Below are 22,241 nucleotides of genomic sequence, written 5' to 3'. Positions count from 1 at the left end.
TAAAGTCGATGGCCTCGTCTCGCAGTAATAGCCTAGACTGTCCACGTAGCGTGCGAATATTGGTTGCATTCCTTGCGCGAATCATTCGCCTATTAATTCTGGCGACCATGATAGACTGTTTGTTGTAAAAATACATCTTCCGCAATGAATTGTTTGTCATAGCTACACCTGATTAGGTAAAAAGGTCAGCGATTTACTACTTCAATCACATTGGCGTTTCGTTAGTCATGCTATCATCGTCAGGTGGATTAAGATAGTTTACATCCTTAAATTTACATGTATTACGCACACATGTCATCTGTTTGGCAAACAGCGATGTGCCACGAAGATTACACGACGTCTTACTCTGATGGAGAAATAATAGTGCTACCTAACAGCTCTGCATGTTGTTACACACATTTCGAATAACATGCAGGGTGTTCCGTTTGTCTTGATCTCATTAAATAACTTTATATCCAGAAGAAAATCAGGGGACGTATCAACCAAATGATGTTTATAGCTGTATTGCAGAATCAAATTTCTTTGACGTACTTCGTTCGTCAAATAAGTTCGCGTAGTGTAATAGGTAACTTGCGTCACATGTCGCCTTTCGTCAAATTCATTTGATCAAATCTAGAGACACGACGTACGCTTTACCAAAGAAAGCGACCGTCTTCTGTTTACTGCAAGCGGCTGCCATGTGTAAAACTGTAAAACGATTGTGTTTTTTGTGTATGGAGTGGAGAAGCACGTTCAAAATGCAAAGGAGGTCGTATTCGGAGCTGAATATAGTGCTATAAATATGGAAATGCGTGTTGTAATCTGGGGTGGGATAAAATGGTTTTTTTCCTTTTTTAATCATGGAGATAGAAACCCCGTCTCTTTCTTCATTTGTGTAGGAAGTAAAAACAAGGAAAGATGTCAGGCAAGTTCATTGTCACAACAGATCTTTATTTCTTCACTGAAAATGAAATTAAAGTACTGTTGTTTGTCAAGGACAGAAAATTAGCACATTACGATTCATTGATGACGCATCAGTGGTAGCTGAAAATGAATAAGGACTGAGTTTAGTGATAAATGTAATGGAACATGTGACGACTGTATATTAAGATACATAAAGAAGAAATCTTGACAAGGGCACTTGGTAGAGGAGTAAATGTTGCAGCCAGGAAAGAGAAAGTTGATAGGTCCGCGCAAGGCATAAAAGCATGGGCAATGCCAGAAGGTCTTTTATACGAATAAATAGCAGCTAACTGCAAGAATGTAAAAACCTCGCATAGTTTTGAAGGTACTAAATTGAGCCTCAAATCCGTAAAGAAATTCGCGAAATGAAGTATAATCGGCGTAAAGCATCAGAAAATCCTTGGCAAGTACACGGACATAATCATAATCAGTTCCTATTGAACCCAGACACATCCAGTCACAATTTGTTTCTCATGTGTGAGATGTGTTACTAATCGATTACGACTATTGCGAAGTGTATACATTATTTATATTTAAGTATGATACGTTAACATTAGCAGGAGGTGGGATATTAGTTTAGTTACATTTCGTATTCGTATTACAAAAATCACTGCACCGTTTGGTGACTGGGATCTATGAAACAAATAGCATTAAAAATAATAATTTCTCAATTGATATCATGCGGTTACTACATTCCCGGCCCCTCCCGCTGGAGGTTCGTGTCCCCACTCGGGCATGTGTGTGTGTGTGTGTGTGTGTGTGTGTGTGTGTGTGTGTGTGTGTGTGTGTTTTGTCCTTAGCGTAAGTTAGTTTAAGTAGTGTGTATGTCTAGGGACCGATGACCCCAGCAGTTTGGTCTCTTAGGAATTCACACACATTTGAACATTTGAAAATACTGCATTCCAAACATTCTGAAGGAAGTATGACGAATATTTCACGACAGTCTAATACGCTCCTTCCACCACGTCAAAGATCTTTGTCAAAGAAATATGATGAATATCTGATCAACTTCATTTGTAGAAGAAATTTGATAGTGTAATACTTCTTTTAGTTAGAGGGGGACATTAATCAGTATGACTGTCTTTCTTGTAATTCTGTTCTTCACGAAAATATGAACTGAAGTACGTCTTCTTTTGAATATCATCCCACATCTTTTATTCACTAATTCACTTCCTTTCCGTAAGACCTGCTGAAAAACGTATCACAGTGTACTATTCACGTAAACATAAAGATGGAGCGTAAAACTGACTTTGTCTCTTCTATACTAGCACACGGAGCGGTTACCCAGGATAACGTAATTCAGCCACTTCCTAGAACTGGCAGCAAACAAATGGAAACACTAGAAAAGTGCACGCCAGTGATTCAGTCAGTCGTCTTCAGTTAAAGATGTGTCTCAGTACAATGTTCGCTGTCAAAGAGAGAGAAATCCTACTCATTTGGGGAGATCAAGATAAATGGAACCTGTGTGAATTTTTCGCTGTTTCCGTTTGTTTACTGACAATTCCAACAAGTGGACGAGTTACGTGCTACTAGTCAATTTTGTGTTACGTTTTTAATAACTCTACATGAATGCTACATTGTGATACTTTCTGGATAGGTATTGAGCAGAGTAAGTGGCTTACAGAATAAAAAAATATAAGGCACTATTTAAAGAAGACGTGCTGCTATTCATACACTGTGCAGTCCCCTTAATGCCTCCACCCGTCGCCGGCCGCGGTGGTCTCGCGGTTCTAGGCGCGCAGTCCGGAACCGTGCGACTGCTACGGTCGCAGGTTCGAATCCTGCCTCGGGCATGGATGTGAGTGATGTCCTTAGGTTGGTTAGGTTTAAGTAGTTCTAAGTTCTAAGGGACTAATGACCACAGTAGTTGAGTCCCATAGTGCTCAGAGCCATTTGAACCATTTGAACCTCCTCCCGTCAAATGCCTGGATAACCACCTTTTGCAGCGCGGACGGCTGCGAGTCAACAAGGAACACCAGTTCTGTGGCCAACTACCCCAGGTTTCTCCATGAGGATCCGTGGCGCGAACGGCCCGATCGAGATTGTCTCACAGATCCTCGATCGAGTTTTAATGCGGGGAGTTTGGCGGCCAGGGGAGTAGGGTGCACTCATCCTGGTACTCTGCGAACCACGCACGTATACTGCGAGCTGACACGTTGCATTGTCCTCCGTGGCGAGGGAAAATAAACTACATGTAGGAATGGACATGGTCCCCAAAGAGCGATTCATACTTGTGTTGATACATTTTCCCTTCCAGAATGAGACGATCACGCAGGGATTGCCAAGGAAACATTCCCCACACTATAACGCTGCCTCTGTTTGCAGAGCGTTTGATTTCAGATGATTGACATCCTACATGCCAAGGGCCATCTGTGCGATGGAGCATAAAACTCGATTCATCTGAAAACGTCCTTCCCAATGGACGTCGAATTGTGAACAGCCGTCAGCGTGGGTGCATCAAAGAGCCGCCTGCTGGGGAGGCCAATACAGAGCAGCGTTCCCTGAACGGTCGTTGGAAGCCCATTTTTTTTCATCTGGATGGTCAGTTGCTCAACGGCTGCATGTCTGTTGGTTTGTTGATTGATTTATTTGGTGGAGGGGGACAAACGACGACGTCATCGGTCCCATCCAATTAGGGAAGGATGGGGAAGGAAGTCGGTCGTGCCCCTTCAAAGGAGCCATCCCGGCATTTGCCTGAAGCGTTTTAGGGAAACCACGGAAAACCTAAATCGGGATGGCCGGACGCAAGTTTGAACCGTCGTCCTCCCAAACGTGAGTTCAGTGTATTAACCGCTGCGCCGCCTCGCTGGGTCCGCCGGTTTTGGGATAGTCTCATTTCTCCATCTACGGTACACTTTAACGTGCAAGCGATCAGTTCACAAAGTTAGCCGTTTCGAAAATGCTTACACATCTAGCCCGAAAACCAGTGATGATGCCCTCTTGGACGTTAGATAAATCGCTCACTTTCCATAATTACTGCACTACACTGTTTTCCGTTTTCCACCCCTCCCCCCCCCCCCTACCAACCCCTCCTGTCCCCCGACAAGAGTTACGTATACTCCACTGTTAGTGATACCACCTGCCGTCTGTGACCTGGTATTGCATGCCAACGTTGAAAATGGATGACATTAATGTGACTGTGTCGTGTATATTCGTAACGAACACAGTTACACTATGTGATCAAAAGTATCCAGACACCTGGCTGAAAACTTTACAAGTTCGTGGCGCCCTAAATCTACATCTACATCCATACTCCGCAAGCCATCTGACGGTGTGTGGCGCAGGGTACCCTGAGTACCTCTATGGGTTCTCCCTTCTATTCCAGTCTCGTATTGTTCGTGGAAAGAAGGATTTTCGGTATGCTTCTGTGTGGGCTCCAATCTCTCTGATTTGATCCTCATGGTCTCTTCGCGAGATATACGTAGGACGGAGCAATTTATTGCTTGACTCTTCAGTGAAGGTATGTTCTCGAAACTTTAACAAAAGCCCGTACCGAGCTACTGAGCGTCTCTCCTGCAGAGTCTTCCACTGGAGTTTATCTATCATCTCCGTAACGCTTTCGCGATTACTAAATGATCCTACTCTCCGTTGGATCTTCTCTATCTCTTCTATCAATCCTATCTGGTACGGATCCCACACTGCTGAGCAGTATTCAAGCAGTGGACGAACAAGCGTACTGTAACCTACTTCCTTTGTTTTCGGATTGCATTTCCTTAGGATTCTTCCAATGGATCTCAGCCTGGCAAGGCCGGCCGCGGTGGTCTCGCGGTTCAAGGCACGCAGTCCAGAACCGTGCGACTGCTACGGTCGCAGGTTCGAATCCTGCCTCGGGCATGGATGCGTGTGATGTCCTTAGGTTAGTTAGGTTTAAGTAGTTCTAAGTTCTAGGGGACTAATGACCACAGCAGTTGAGTCCCATAGTGCTCAGAGCCATTTTTCAGTCTGGCAAGCCGGCTGCGGTCGTCTCGCGGTTCTAGACGCTCAGTCCAGAGCCGCGCGACTGCTACAGTCGCAGGTTCGAATCCTGCCTCGGGCATTGATGTGTGTGATATCCTTAGGTTAGTGAGGTTTAAGTAGTTCTAAGTTCTAGGGGACTGATGACCTAAGATGTTAAGTCCCATAGTGTTCAGAGCCATTTGAACCATTTTCAGTCTGGCATCTGCTTTACCGACGATCAACATTATATGATCATTCCATTTTAAATAACTCCTAATGTGTACTGCCAGATAATTTATGGAATTAACTGCTTCCAGTTGCTGACTGCTGTTTTGTAGCTAAATGATAAGGGATCCATCTTTCTATCTATTCGCAGCACATTACACTTGTCTACATTGAGATTCAATTGCCATCCCCTGCACCATGCGTCAATTCGCTGCAGATCCTCCTGGATTTCAGTACAATTTTCCATTGTTACAACCTCTCGATACACCACAGCATCATCTGTAAAAAGCCTTAATGAACGTCCGATGTCATCCACCAGGTCATTTATGTATATTGAGAATAGCAACGGTCCTATGATACTCTCCTGCGGCACACCTGAAATCACTCTTACTTCGGAAGACTTCCCTCCATTGAGAATGACATGCTCTGAAACGTCCCCTTAGAAAAATTATACATGACTGTGCTTAAACTGACACACAATATTTTTAGCGCAACGCAATCTGACTTTCAAAAATCCCTACAAAAGAATGGCCCTGACTAACATTAACCTATACCTTTCACAAATCACTTACCTCACAAAAATCTTCGTTACTCGAACTACTGCAATACAGCGAGCGCCAGTACTGCCAGCTAAATAAAAGATTCAAACTACGGAAGGCACTAACTACTGATAGGCATAGTTATCAAATGAAAGATTTTAATAGAGAACAAACAATGTATTTACCTTAATAGTCGTAATATATATATATCAGTTCATGACATCAATTCTTACAAATTTCAAAACTCTGCCATCTCCCTCCCCACGTCCACCGCTGCTGGCGGCTCACCTCCAACTGCTCAACGCTACGCGCCGCTAGCAGCCAACTGCCCAACGTTACAACGGCGAGTATTACAACAATGCCAACTAGCCACTGACTGCACACAGCACAGCTAGTGATTTTCATACGGAGCGCTACGTGGCGTTACCAATAAGAAAACCTAAACAGCCTACTTACAGCGCCATCGGTAGTGCTGGAAATCAGTATGGTGTTGGCCCATCCCTAGCCTTGAAGAGAGCTTCCACTCTCGCAGTCATACGTTCAGTCAGGTGCTGGAAAGTTTCTTGGGGAACAGCAGCCCATTCTTCACGGAGTGCCGCACTGAGAAGACGTTCAAATGGCTATGACCACTATGGGACTTAACTGCTGAGGTCATCAGTCCCCTAGAACTTAGAACTACTTAAACCTAACTAACCTAAGGACATCATACACATCTATGCCCGAGGCAGAATTCGAACCTACGACCGTAGCGGTAGCGCGGTTCCAGACTGTAGCGCCTACAGTCGCTCGGCCACTCCGCCCGGCACTGAGGAGACGTATCGATGTCGCTCGGTGAGGCCTGGCACCAAGTAGGCGTTCGAAAACATCGCAAAGGTGTTCTGTAGGATTCAGGTCAGGACTCCGTGCAGTCCAGTCGATTACAGGGATATTATTATCGTGTAACCACTCCGCCACAGGCCGTACTCGATCGTGTTGAAAGATGCAATTGCCATCCCCAAATTGCTCTTCAACAAAGGGAAGCAAGAAGGTGGTTAAAACATCAATGTAGACCTGTGCTGCGATAGTGCCACGCAAATCAACAGGGGGTGCAAGCCTACTCTATGAAACACGGCCACGTCATAACACCACCGCCTCCGGATTTTACTGTTAGCACTACACGTTCACCGGGCATTCGCTATACTCACACCCTGCCATCGGATCGCCACATTGTATACCGTGATTCGTCACTCCACACAACGTTTCCCCACAGTTCGATCGTCAGATGTTTTGCTCCTTACACCAAGCAGGCGTCGTTTGGCATTTACCGGCGTGATGTATGGCTTATGAGCAGCCGCTCGACCATGAAATTCAAGTTTTCTCACCTCCCGCCTGAGTGACAGCGGCTCCTGATGCAGTTTGGAATTCCTGTGTGATGGTCTGGATAGATGTCTGCCTGTTACACATTACGACCCTTTTCAACTGTCGGCTGTCTCTGTCAGTCAACAGACGGAGTCGGCCTGTAAGCTTTTGTGCTGTACGTGACCTTTCACGTTTCCACTTCACTATCTGATCGGAAACAGTGGACCTAGGGACGTTTATGTGTGTAGAAATCTCGCGTACAGACGTATGACACAAGTGACACCCAGTCACCTGCCCACGTACGAAGTCAGTGAGTTTCGCGGAGCGCCCCATTCTGCTCTCTCATAGTTTAATGACAACTGAGGTCGCTGATATGGAGTACGTGGCAGTAGGTGGCAGTACAATGCACTTAATATGAAAAACGTATGTCCGGATACTTTTGATCACGCAGTGTATAAGAAAGACAATCAAGCAGGATAATGGCCCCTGGTAGCTAAACAACTTTTAATTGACAATTTTTTATTCTGTTTCTTGACAAAATGTTACTTGGGGTTTTTCTGATAAATTGGACAGCCTCTACCGAAGCTGTACTTTCTGCATATCTACATGCATACATCTGAACGGGTCTGTTTTGTCAGTACTGTTTGGTGTGGCATGGTTGTTGACTTGACGAATGTCTGTGATTTAGTCTGGTAGGTTAAACACCGGCTGTTTCCAGGGAGTTAGCACCACGTTGTTGTTCTCGAAAATTACTCCAAAGTCTTGGGGTCATGGAGGACGTGGCGGTAAAGTCTGTCTGCAGATTTTAGTTACGTAGTGTAAATACGATTTTCCAAAAAAAAAGTTGTAAGTTTAACCAGTAAAGTTGTTACAATGAAATGAACACTCTTAGCTGCTTACAGGCGTTGACATACGTCAACGGGGACAGATGAAAACGTGTGCCTCGACCGGGACTCGAACCCGGGATCTCCTGCTTACAAGGCAGGCGCTCCATCCATCTTTTTTTTAAAAATTTCATTTTGTTCGCTTTTGTTCGTTGTGTCTGCACGGGGCGGACGTCGTAAGACATCCGTTTAAGTTCGTTGATGATTGATTAACTCAGTTTTTTTATTGCAGAGGGCACGTAACCCTCTGACCAAACACGCTGAGCTACCGTGCCGGCTCCGTCTGAGCCACCGGGGACACAGAGGATAGTGCGACTGCAGGGACTTATCTCTGGCACGACTCCCGCGAAACCCACATTCTCAACGTATTGTCCCGCACTACATTCGTAGTGCCCCTGCCCATTATACTCATTACTCGCGGCGGGTTGCCGATTCCCGTAAGAGTTCGGGCACTGTTTGTACATTCGCACAGAAGAAGAAGATGGACAAGTGGCCGGCGACCCTTCACTACACTCCTGAAAATTGAAATAAGAACACCGTGAATTCATTGTCCCAGGAAGGGGAAACTTTATTGACACATTCCTGTGGTCAGATACATCACATGATCACACTGACAGAACCACAGGCACATAGACACAGGCAACAGAGCATGCACAATGTCGGCACTAGTACAGTGTATATCCACATTTCGCAGCAATGCAGGCTGCTATTCTCCCATGGAGACGATCATAGAGATGCTGGATGAAGTCCTGTGGAACGGCTTGCCATGCCATTTCCACCTGACGCCTCAGTTGGACCAGCGTTCGTGCTGGACGTGCAGACCGCGTGAGACGACGCTTCATCCAGTCCCAAACATGCTCAATGGGGGGAGATCCGGAGATCTTGCTGGCCAGGGTAGTTGACTTACACCTTCTAGAGCACGTTGGGTGGCACGGGATACATGCGGACGTGCATTGTCCTGTTGGAACAGCAAGTTCCCTTGCCGGTCTAGGAATGGTAGAACGATAGGTTCTATGACGGTTTGGCTGTACCGTGCACTATTCAGTGTCCCCTCGGCGATCACCAGAGGTGTACGGCCAGTCTAGGAGATCGCTCCCCACACCATGATGCCGGGTGTTGGCCCTGTGTGCCTCGGTCGTATGCAGTCCTGATTGTGGCGCTCACCTGCACGGCGCCAAACACGCATACGACCGTCATTGGCACCAAGGCAGAAGCGACTCTCATCGCTGAAGACGACACGTCTCCATTCGTCCCTCCATTCACGCCTGTCGCGACACCACTGGAGGCGGGCTGCACGATGTTGGGGCGTGAGCGGAAGACGGCCTAACGGTGTGCGAGACCGTAGCCCAGCTTCATGAAGACGGTTGCGAATGGTCCTCGCCGATACACCAGGAGCAACAGTGTCCCTAATTTGCTGGGAAGTGGCGGTGCGGTCCCCTACGGCACTGCGTAGGATCTTACGGTCTTGGCGTGCATCCGTACGTCGCTGCGGTCCGGTCCCAGGTCGACGGGCACGTGCACCTTCCGCCGACCACTGGCGACAACATCGATGTACTGTGGAGACCTCACGCCCCACGTGTTGAGCAATTCGGCGGTACGTCTACCCCGCCTCCCGCATGCCCACTATACGCCCTCGCTCAAAGTCCGTCAACTGCACATACGGTTCACGTCCACGCTGTCGCGGCATGTTACCAGTGTTAAAGACTGCGATGGAGCTCCGTATGCCACGGCAAACTGGCTGACACTGACGGCGGCGGTGCACAAATGCTGCGCAGCTAGCGCCATTCGACGGCCAACACCGCGGTTCCTGGTGTGTCCGCTGTGCCGTGCGTGTGATCATTGCTTGTACAGCCCTCTCGCAGTGTCTGGAGCAAGTATGGTGGGTCTGACACACCGGTGTCAATGTGTTCTTTTTTCCATTTCCAGGAGTGTATATACATACTAAGATGGTATTTGTTCTTTCGGACATGTCCTTAGTATATATACAATAAAGTTGTTTTTAGTGATCAGAAGTTTTCCCTCATGTGGCTGTTTTTCAGTTGCTTGTTATAGAGTATTTCCCCGATGGTTGCGACCAACTCGACAGCAGAACACAGTGTTCGGTGGTGGCGCATACGCTCGGCGTTCCCGGTATCCACGGGATGCCGCATTAGCCGCAGCAGCAGAAACAACACAGCCGTAATGACGCGCTAACAGGGTTACCGCGGTTGTCACGCGTGTTCCACCAAATTCGGCTCCGTGTCCGCCTGCATCCGGCAACGCTTAAGTTCGTTACGTCGTCATTATCATTACACTGACGCGCTTATCTGATGGCGCTCCGCTTACACACGAAAACCGCAGATGAGTCCAGTTGTGTAAGCGTGTGTCCGACAGAATGGAATCAGGTGCCCCAGGCTGGTAGAGTAGGGAACATGCTGTGCTCACAGCCAGATTGAACTGTGGCATTAGCGGGCTAATTAATTCAGCGTCTCTCTTCGGGACCATTTCTACGCCGTTATAACTGTTGTCGCCTTTGCTTCAGATCATCTAGTATTGATTACATGCATTAACATTTGTAAAATTAGCAACAAAGGCTTCAATAAGTGAGGAATACCTGAGGGATGCCCAGAGAGTAATGTCCCGTATTTCTTTCTCAGCCGACAACTGTGCTGCGAATAAGAAACTATAGATAGAAATTCTTTGAAGTTCCGTGAGTGCGCGTCCAAAATTTCTGTTTTCTGTGACACATAGTGAAGCTGCAGCGAGGTTTCAGTTTGGCGTTATGAGGTTGTATGTTACAAGCAGGGTGACGACATTGTTGTTCTCGCTGCGATGAAAGAAACTTTGTGTAATATGGGCGGTCGTTTGTATGAAGTCTGTAGAGCATATGTAGTCAACCAGAAGCCGGTTCGGTGGAGCTCCATGATTTTCGAGGAACGGGGAGGCTACCCTTGGCTCTCACAACTGACAAGTTGCAACATCGTCCTGACTGTCTAATTCGTCAGAATCGCCCGAATACGACTCGGAAGTTGGTGCTGCTGCCGTCGATTAGCAAAGGAAGTGTGGATGCAGTGATCCGTGCCAGTCGATACTCAAAAATACACTCCTGGAAATGGAAAAAAGAACACATTGACACCGGTGTGTCAGACCCACCATATTTGCTCCAGACACTGCGAGAGGGCTGTACAAGCAATGATCACATGCACGGCACAGCGGACACACCAGGAACCGCGGTGTTGGCCGTCGAATAGCGCTAGCTGCGCAGCATTTGTGCACCGCCGCAGTCAGTGTCAGTCAGTTTGCCGTGGCATACGGAGCTCCATCGCAGTCTTTAACACTGGTAGTATGCCGCGACAGCGTGGACGTGAACCGTATGTGCAGTTGACGGACTTTGAGCGAGGGCGTATAGTGGGCATGCGGGAGGCCGGGTGGACGTACCGCCGAATTGCTCAACACGTGGGGCGTGAGGTCTCCACAGAACATAGATGTTGTCGCCAGTGGTCGGCGGAAGATGCACGTGCCTGTCAACCTGGGACCGGACCGCAGCGACGCACGGATGCACGCCAAGACCGTAGGATCCTACGCAGTGCCGTAGGGGACCGCACCGCCACTTCCCAGCAAATTAGGGACACTGTTGCTCCTGGGGTATCGGCGAGGACCATTCGCAACCGTCTCCATGAAGCTGGGCTACGGTCCCGCACACCGTTAGGCCGTCTTCCGCTCACGCCCCAACATCGTGCAGCCTGCCTCCAGTGGGGTCGCGACAGACGTGAATGGAGGGACGAATGGAGACGTGTCGTCTTCAGCGATGAGAGTCGCTTCTGCCTTGGTGCCAATGATGGTCGTATGCGTGTTTGGCGCCGTGCAGGTCAGCGCCACAATCAGGACTGCATACGACCGAGGCACACAGGGCCAACACCCGGCATCATGGTGTGGGGAGCGATCTCCTACACTGGCCGTACACCTCTGGTGATCGTCGAGGGGACACTGAATAGTGCACGGTACATCCAAACCGTCATCGAACCCATCGTTCTACCATTCCTAGACCGGCAAGGGAACTTGCTGTTCCAACAGGACAATGTACGTCCGCATGTATCCCGTGCCACCCAACGTGCTTTAGAAGGTGTAAGTCAACTACCCTGGCCAGCAAGATCTCCGGATCTGTCCCCCATTGAGCATGTTTGGGACTGGATGAAGCGTCGTCTCACGCGGTCTGTACGTCCAGCACGAACGCTGGTCCAACTGAGGCGCCAGGTGGAAATGGCATGGCAAGCCGTTCCACAGGACTACATCCAGCATCTCTACGATCGTCTCCATGGGAGAATAGCAGCCTGCATTGCTGCTAAAGGTGGATATACACTGTACTTGTGCCGACATTGTGCATGCTCTGTTGCCTGTGTCTATGTGCCTGTGGTTCTGTCAGTGTGATCATGTGATGTATCTGACCCCAGGAATGTGTCAATAAAGTTTCCCCTTCCTGGGACAATGAATTCACGGTGTTCTTATTTCAATTTCCAGGAGTGTATGTGCACGACGAGGTTCCGCACCGTCATATGATGGAACAGGAGTTCCGCTGAAAAGCGGTTCCGATTTACTGCAATATTTTGAAGCTTAGGGGGGACGCTTCTTGTCCCAGTCTGTGGCTGGTGATGAAGTATGTGAGTCACCATTTTGAGCCCCAAACAAAAAGATCAAGATTGTGTTTTTTCATTGTGAGCTGGTGATTCCCATCGATACGATTCTAAGATTGCCTTCCCTACTAATACTTAAAAAGCATAGACACCACGTGCACAAACACACACACACACACACACACACACACACACACACACACACACACACACACACACACACACACACACATACGATATATAGATATATAGTCTCAACGATATATAGATATATAGTCTGAACGATATATAGATATATAGTCTCAACTTGGTGCTGATTTACAATTGACAGTAACTGCCAGACATCTTGCGTTCAAGAAACGACTGCAAAAACCTGTTCTAACAGCCAAACATGAACAGGCTAGAGTGAAGTTTGATGGACTTGATCCCGGCGGAGGTTCGAGTCCTCCCTCGGGCATGGGTGTGTGTGTTAAGTAGTGTGTAAGCTCAGGGACTGATGACCTTAGCAGTTAAGTCCCATAAGATTTCACACACATTTGAACATTTTTTTGCTGACCTTGAGAATGGATAAACCGGTCTTCAGCGATGAGCAGAAGTTTAATTTAGATGGTCCGGATGGATTTCGATATGACTGGCACGATCTGATAACATAGCAGCAGGTAAGAATGATTAAAAATTTTGTTGGAAGTTTTATGCTTTGTGTAGCATTTTGTAATAAACATAAGTAGCACATTGCTTGGGTTAACACTAGAATGACCCGTATTAGGTACACTGAGATGATAGAAAAAGAATGGATTAGAATGTATGAGGACCTAGGGTACAAAATTATAGTGTTTCAACAAGATAATGCCTCTGTCCACTTTTCCGCACAACAAAAAAGGGGGTTTTAAGATAAAGATATCGATGACTTGTCCTGGCCTGCACATAGGCTGAACTTTAACCCCATGTAAAACATTTGGAAAATACTTGCCAGACTTATTTATCCCAATAGAAATTTTGAGGAAATATCTGAGCTGAAAACAGCGATACGAGAAGAATGGATGATAATTTCACTACAAACTCTAAATCACTGCTGAAGATAATTTTTGAGGTAATTAAGGAGAACTGAGGTTTGACAAAGTATAACGCAATAACACAATAGGACACTCAATGCCTTTATATCAATTTCCATCCTGTAAACGCAAAAGCATTAATCTGTGACTCGTGTTATTAAACGAACTATGAATTACCGTCGTTATTGTTCATGTCTTATATGTAGCTACCACTTTCATAATACATTCGATACGTGTGTGCTTCAGACATTGTGTATTACTTTCATTGGGATCTTGCTTTTATCCTTATTTGCACTACTATACAGAGAAGGGTAGTACTATGTTCACATGTTTGTTTGACCCGTGGGAGAGTGACACCGAGGTGCCGAAGAAACGTAACTGACAGACGCCCTATGTTACCAAGAATGCCTACTTAAAGTGTTTCTAAAATCAGCTTTAAGTGATGAATCTGCGAATGTACTAAAACGCTTTGCGTTTTGCTTCAGTGGGGTTCGCGATCATTCTTCCCGCGTTCCATACGGAAATGGACTGGGAAAAAGTCATAATAACTGGTACAATGGGAAGCACCCTCTGCCACGCATTTCGTTGTGGTCTGCAGAGTATGGAAGCATACCGGAGTTTGTTAGTGTCGATTTGCGGCATATGGCTGCGCTATCTCTCTCTCTCTCTCTGACACATGTTACGCTGTTCGACACACTCCCAGCTGGCATACCATCACACTCTCCTTCTCATACCTGTACTTGCGGTATCCACAAAAGTCCGAGTGTAGCCGTTCCCTGAGACGAAAGGATACGGAATTCCCGCAGAGTAGAGTGGCCTCCTCCAGGACGTGAGTGTTTTCTTCTTCCGCTCACCGTTTGATCGCCGGGCGGTGTACATTAGTAGGAACAACAGGGGCGAAATTGAATTTGGTAAACAAACTTTGGTGCGGGCAAGTTGGCGCTTAGAAGCTCTACGGGGACGCCGCACCTTGCGCCGAATACTTACAAAAGCAGCGAGTCTTGCACGCCAACTTCCTCGCAGTCTTGTAGCTTCTTACAGGTCACTCATTCCTCGCATTTACTTGTACTTCGAGCCTCCGGGTGAAGGTTTTGTTCGCCATATCATCCTCAACCGGTTATCTTATTTTAAGAGTTGCATGTTTGTCTTGAGAACCGCGGAAGACGAATAGGATTCTGGTACACTTTCAGACGTTCGAAATCTTTGAAATCGATTGATAACTCTGACCCCTCTGAAATGGAACAAGTTTTGCAGTTTGTCTCTTTTACTGGTGTGCGAGCGGAAATCCAAAGACACTATATGCACACGAATTTAATATCCCTTTAGCTATTCTTTTCGACTCGATAGAAAAATGAAGCAAAAATGAAGTGGTATTCTTGTATCGAGAATCACCTTCTGTCTAGAATGGTAAAACAAGTCACTGGATGGTAAAAAGAATTCTGATTGCATAGTTTGTGTCTGAATAAATTGCGTTTAGGTGAGCTTCATTGTATACAGGGTAGTCCATTGATAGTCATCGGGCCAAATATCCCACGAAACAAGCACCAAACTACAAAGAACGAAACTCGTCTGGCTTGAAGGGGGAAACCAGATGGCGCTATGGTTGGCTTGCTAGATGGCGCTGCCATAGGTCAAACGGATATTAACTGCGTTTTTTTTTAAATAGGAACCCCTATTTTTATTACATATTCGTGTAGTGCGTAAAGAAATATGAATGATTTAGTTGGACCACTTTTTCGCTTTGTGATAGATGGCACTGTAATAGTCACAAACGTATAAGTACGTGGTATCACTTAACTTTCCGCCAGTGCGGACGGTATTTGCTTCGTGATACATTCCCCGTGTTAAAATTAACCGTTTACCAATTGCGGAAAAGGCCGATATCGTGTTGATGTATGACTATTGTGATCAAAATACCCAACGGACGCGTGCTATGTATGTTGCTCGGTATCCCGGACGACATCATCCAAGTGTTCAAACGTACCTACGTTCTGTATTTTAATTTAAAAAACCTACCTGTTACCAACAGTTCGTCTAAAATTGTGAGCCTTATGTTTGTGACTATTACAGCGCCATCTATCACAAAGCGAAAAAAGTGGTCCAAGTATAAAATTTATATTTCTTTACGCACATGAATATGTAATAAAATGTCTTGCAGATACTACTCGAGTTAAAATTTAAAATTCTGAGACAATCTACTCATTACGAGCTATAATCTTACGTTGATGTTTAGCACAATAAGTCATGATTAAAGACAGACAACGTATCTTGAGCGTATATCTCTCACTACGCTCAAGTTACACCGTGTATACTCATGCAGTATTTGCGATGAGAGCACATAGCAAATCAAACAAACTTCACACATAATTTCAAACTTTTTTGAAACTTTTTATCGCTGATTTCCCATTCCCCCACACAAATTAATGAAAGGAAGAAAGTCTATCGTTTACTGTATTTGTCAGTAAAACTTTGGCATCAGACATAATGCTTTAATTCATTACCTCTTAACTGCTAATTCTGTTATCAACTGGTTTTTCGGACAGTATCCATATATCCCACTAATTACTTGAAAACTCATATCGTAGTCAGATACGTTGATCAGGAGCTATGACGCCATAGACATTGGGATATCTCAAAAACTAGCTTTTCTTAAAACGGAGCGCAATTACACAGCCGTTCGAAGCTATTTCATGAGTGGGAGTTCGCTTATTTTAAGAATGGGAGTGTACTGGTAAGGTACTAATTGCAAATTCTTATAGTGTCCATTAGAAAATGAACAAAGTTGCCAGGTTCGAGTCGCGCACAGACGTTTTTGTACAAATATACATAACTACGCAGACAGTTCATCCATTCCGGGAATTTATAATCACGACGATTTTTGCCAGTTTCGCCAACGATACGGGCAAGATGTCAGTTCCAGGGATTTCAAAACTTTCGAGAATATTTTAATTTCGAGTTCAACGTCGGATAACAAACGACAAAAGAAATATTTTTCTCCTGTGGTGTAGTTATACAACATTCCATTAGAACTACTGACGACCTTGGGAGAGCCAGTCCTGACAAAACTCTACCATCTGGTGACCAAACTGTAAGAGACAGGCGAAATACCCTCAAACTTCAAGAAGAACATAATAATTCCAATCCCAAAGAAAGCAGGTGTTGACAGGTGTAGAAATTACCGTACTATCAGTTTAATAAGTCACAGCTGCAAAATACTAACGCGAATTCTTTACAGACGAATCGAAAAACTGGAAGAAGCCAATCTCGCGGAAGATCAGATTGAATTCCGCAGAAATGTTGCAACACATGAGGCAATACTGACCCTACGACTTATCTTAGAAAACAGATTAAGGAAAGGCAAACCTACTTTTCTAGCATTTATAGACTTAGAGAAAGCTTTTGACAATGTTGACTGGAATACTCTCTTTCAATTTCTAAAGGTGGCAGGGGTAAAATACAGAGAGCGAAAGGCTATTTACAATTTGTACAGAAACCAGATGGCAGTTATAAGAGCCGAGGGACATGAAAGGGAAGCAGTGGTTGGGAAGGGAGTGAGACAGGGTTTAGCCTCTCCCCGATGTTACTCAATCTCTATATTGAGCAAGCAGTGAAGAAAACAAAAGAAAAATTCGGAGTAGGTGTTAAAATCCATGGAGAAGAAATAAAAACTTTGAGGTTTGCCGATGACATTGTAATGCTATCTGAGACAGCAAAGGACTTGGAAGAGCAGTTGAACGGAATGGATAGTGCCTTGAAAGGAGGATATAAGATGAACATCAACAAGAGCAAAACGAGGATAATGGAATGTAGTCGAATTAAGTCGGGTGATGCTGAGGGAATTAGATTAGGAAATGAGACACTTCAAGTAGTAAAGGAGTTTTGCTATTTGGGGAGCAAAACAACTGATGATGGTCGAAGTAGAGAGGATATAAAATGTAGACTGTCAATGGCAAGGAAAACGTTTCTGAGGAAGAGAAATTTGTTAACATCGAGTATAGATTTGTCAGGAAGTCGTTTCTGAAAGTATTTGTATGGAGTGTAGCCATGTATGGAAGTGAAACGTGGACGATAAATAGTTTGGACAAGATGAGAATAGAAGCTTTCGAAATGTGGTGTTACAGAAGAATCCCTGAAGATTAGGTGGGTAGGTCACATAACTAATGAGGAGGTATTGAATAGAATTGTGGAGAAGAAGAGTTTGTGGCACAACTTGACGAGAAGAAGGGACCGGTTGGTAGGACATGTTCTGAGGCATCATTTAGTATTGGAGGGCAGTGTGGAGGGTAAAAATCGTAGAGGGAGACCAAGAGATGAATACACTAAGCAGATTCAGAAGGATGTAGGTTGCAGTAAATACTGGGAGATGAAGAAGCTTGCACAGGATAGAGTAGCATGGAGAGCTGCATCAAATCAGTCTCAGGACTGAAGACCACAGCAACAACAACATAGTTATAAATTAACAATTTTCTAATTTTTTTCCTTTACTACTACGTCAACAGTAAGTACTCTCCATGTTTTAAGAAGCGAGTTTGGGAGAATCAAGATATGTGACATAAACGGAAGTATCTTTTGATCACGTTGTTTTAGAAACTTAGCTTTTTTACACTACCAAACAATTATAGACCTCAGTATGTGGCATAAATTTCATGTTAATACGCATTTCCATTCCTGAGAAGAACGTTTTTAACAATCTGTCAGAGAGACGGACAACAAAATGATCCTATCAGGGTTCGGTTGTTTACCGATCCAGATCCGAAACCGTAAAAACCAGCAAAATATCGAGAGTTAGCAATTAGACACTACCTCGACAGCTTCTTCTTCCCTCCAAAGACTCCCATTTACCTTCAATGAGCATATCCGTAACTCTTCCGTACTGAAGAAAGCGAGCTGTGAGAAGCCTAGCCTAGCACTCCTGAATTGCTTCGGTACCGCACTTGACACTGGAGAACAGCCTGCCGCTCCAGCGGTCGCCAGAAGTCCGGCTGCGCCGGCCGTGTTTCCTCGCCTCTGCGGGGGCGGCGGTTGGCGCCGCCGGCGGTGCTGCCGAGTCAGCGGGGGCGGCCGGGGCTGATTGCGGGGGCGGCGGTTTTGTGGCGGCGCTGACGGCGCGGCGCGGCGCGGAGCGGAGCGGCTATCAGCGGCCGCTGACACGGCGGCGACAAAAAAGTTGCCAGCAGCCGCGCCGCGGCGCAGGACGGCGTGTACTACCTGCCAGGTGCGACCGCGACACTGCGGCAGTGCGAGGTCTTTCCTGAGAGTAACTGAGGGTGGGAAGAACCGACAGGTTAAAACTGATGCTACCGATATTTTAGTTCTGAATCACCTGTATTCTTCGGTATTTGTGTGGTCCCGATTATAACAGGTAGTTTATTAATTAAGCCTTATAAAAAAACCGAAATACCGATTAACCACAAAACCAGAGCTCAAATTTTTATTTTTAAATAACGCTTTAAAAAAAAGTAATTTTTATTCGCAAGATTTTCATCTCTTTATAATGTTGTGTTAGTACAGAAAATGGGAAAACTGATCACTAATATTTTAGTAACAGTGCCGAAAGCAATGAGAAACCAACACATGAGATATGAACTGGTACAGCACTGCCGGGACAATAATGTACAATCATCCTCGAAAGTAACCGAACGACATGAACTGCGTTTCTCCTGATTTGTAAGCAGTCCTCTTATCTGTGTCGCAGCTCCTCTAATTTCCTTTCGGTACGGTCGCTTGACTAAACAAAATGTGTAAGTAGGCTGTTTAGGTTTTTATATTGGTAACACCATGAAACGCTCTATCTGAAAATCACTGACTGTGCTGTGTGCAGTCTGTGGCTGATTTACATTATTGGAATATTTGTTATTGTAGTGTTGGGCAGTTGGCTGTTCACAGCGCGTAGCGTTGCGCAGTTGGAGGTGAGCCGCCAGCAGTGGTGGATGTGGGGAGAGAGATGGCGGAGTTTTGAGAGCGGATGATCTGGACGTGTGTCCATCAGAGACAGTAAATTTGTAAAACTGGATGTCATGAACTGATATATATATTATGACTTTTGAACACTCTAAAGGTACATACATTGTTTGTTCTTTATCAAAAACTTTCATCTGCTAACTATGCCTATCAGTAGTTAGTGCCTTCAGTAGTCTGAATCTTTTATTTAGCTGGCAGTAGTGGCGCTCGCTGTATTGCAGTAGTTCGAGTAACGAAGATTTTTGGTGAGGTAAGTGATTTGTGAAAGGTATAGGTTACTGTTAGTCAGGGCCATTCTTTTGTAGGGATTATTGAAAGTCAGATTGCATTGCGCTAAAAAAAAGTAAATAAAAAGTGTGTGGCAGTTTACTGTTGATCAGAATAAGTAAAGAGAGAAACGTCTGAGTACTTTCAGTTCTGCTCAGCTGTTTGAAAATCAAATAACATAAGGGGTTTACCAGCACAGTAATTCAATAATTTTTCGAAGGGGGCGTTTCAAATGGTTACCATAAGTGCCCACTGGGTGGCAGTACCTGCAGGTGTAATAAATACCATGATACTCCAAACCCCTGAGACAGTTCTCAACGCTTGTAAACTGAAATATGTTACAATAAGTGACATTACTAAACTTTAACGACTCTCATTATTTTCTTACACAAATAACTCTAAGACATCAATTATTTTGTAATCCTTAGCTCAAAATTACCTTTTTTGCGAATACAATATTTTCAAGGACATATGGACTACCAAATCTCTATGAACACCGGAACTACTCCTGCTCACTAAAACGTTTTCCAACCACCTATTAACCGTCGTTCACCCACCTTTTACGTAATCTGAATAATGAACTAACCAGTTACAATAGTCGTGATTAACAGCGTCAAGCTCTAATCGTCTTTGTTGACTAGCGTTAAAGAGACGTGATGTAATACTTTTTCAGCCAGTGTCAGTTACCAACTCTGAACTTTAAATCACATGACGAACGTTTTTGTACTAGATCGGGACAAGTATCCAGAAACTACTGGCCCTGTTAACAACATGGAAATACACTCATGCTCACAAATTGAGGATAATGCTGATACATGGTGAAACAACGCTCTGGTGGGCGGTTTGCGGGTTTAAATCACCTCTGGGTATGACCATGCAGTGCATTTGACCTGCGGTCGTCGCACGGTGGCGCTGGCAGCAGTCCACATACGCAGAGGTGTGTTGGTGCATGTCAGAGTACAGTGCAGCGAGTAAGTGCGCAGACGTTTTCAGACGTACTAATGGAGACTGTATGTTGAAAATGGCTCAATTGATGACGTTATGATCGGTAGAATACTAGGGCGACTGAGGGCTGGTCAAACACAGCAGGTCGTAGCACAAAGTGTGATCTAACGAAATTTGGCAACGATTCTAGCAGACAGGAAACATTTCCAGGCGCTACAGTACGGGACGTCCACAGTGTACAACACCAAAAGTCCGATATCTCGTCATCAGTGCCTGCAGACGGCCACGGAGTACTGCAGCCACTGGAACAGTTGACCCCACACACAGTCTACAGACGACTGAGACCTGCAAGGTGCACTCCACTGACTCCTGGTCACAAGAGAGCTCATAAAGCCTGGTGTCAAGAACACAATACATGGTCATTGGAACAGTGGTCCCAGGTTATGTTCACTTACGAGTCCAGGTATAGACTGAACAGTGAGTCTCGCCGGGTTTTCATCTGGCATGAACCAGGAACCAGATACCAACCCCTTAATGTCATTGAAAGGGACCTGTATGGAGGTCGTGGGGTAAGATCATGATTGGTGCAGGTACACCCCTGCATGTCTTTGACAGCGAAACTGTAACAGGTCAGGTGAATCGTGACGTCATTTTGCACCAGCATGTCCGCCTTTTCAGGGGTGCAGTGGGTCCCACCTTCCTCCTGATGGATGATAACGCACGGCCCCAGCGAGCTGCCATCGTGGAGGAGTACCTTGAAACAGAAGAATGGAGTGGCCTGCCTGTTCTCCAGATCTAGACCCCATCGAGCACGTCTGGGATGCTCTCGATCGACGTATCGCTGCCCGTCTTTAAACCCCTACGACACTTCAGGAGCTCCGACAGGCACTGGTGCAAGAATGGGAGGCTGTACCCCAGCTGCTGCTCGACCACCTGATCCAGTTTGCAAACCTGTTGTGCGGCCTGTGTACGTGTGCATGGTGATAGTATCCCATATTGATTTAAGGGATACTTGCGTAGGAAACAGTGGCGTTTTGTAGCACATGTGTTTCGGGACGGTTTTCTCAACACCAATACCGCGGACTTAAAGATCTGTGTCGTGTGTGTTCCCCATGTGCCTATGCTATTAGCTCCAGTTTTCTGTAGTGCCACTTTGTGTGGCACAACATACTGCAATTATCCTTTATGAGCATGAGTGTATGTTAAATATGGTTTCATTCCCAAGTAACAAACTTGAAATGAGGTAATGTATACGTTGGATGGCTATTCGAATCCAGTACTTAACCCGATTGTTATGTAAGCCCAGACAGATTCCAGGTATCGAATTTTCTCAGCAGTAGTGAGATGTTTGAAAATCCAATGAGGAGAAAAATAAATAATTGATGCCTTTCCGGGATTTTAAACCATCATCTATCACGGTTGTTTTCTTGCCACGAACGGTCATTCATATAGGTTTCTTTCACCAGAAGGAGAGTGTGAGCATTAGAAGTGACGTGACAAAGAGTACAGTGATCATTGGGAATCGAATCCAGCACATGTGCT

Source organism: Schistocerca gregaria, chromosome 4, assembly GCF_023897955.1.
Source record: "Schistocerca gregaria isolate iqSchGreg1 chromosome 4, iqSchGreg1.2, whole genome shotgun sequence".
In the NCBI taxonomy this organism is placed as follows: domain Eukaryota; kingdom Metazoa; phylum Arthropoda; class Insecta; order Orthoptera; family Acrididae; genus Schistocerca; species Schistocerca gregaria.
Note: the sequence above shows the minus strand (reverse complement) of the source record.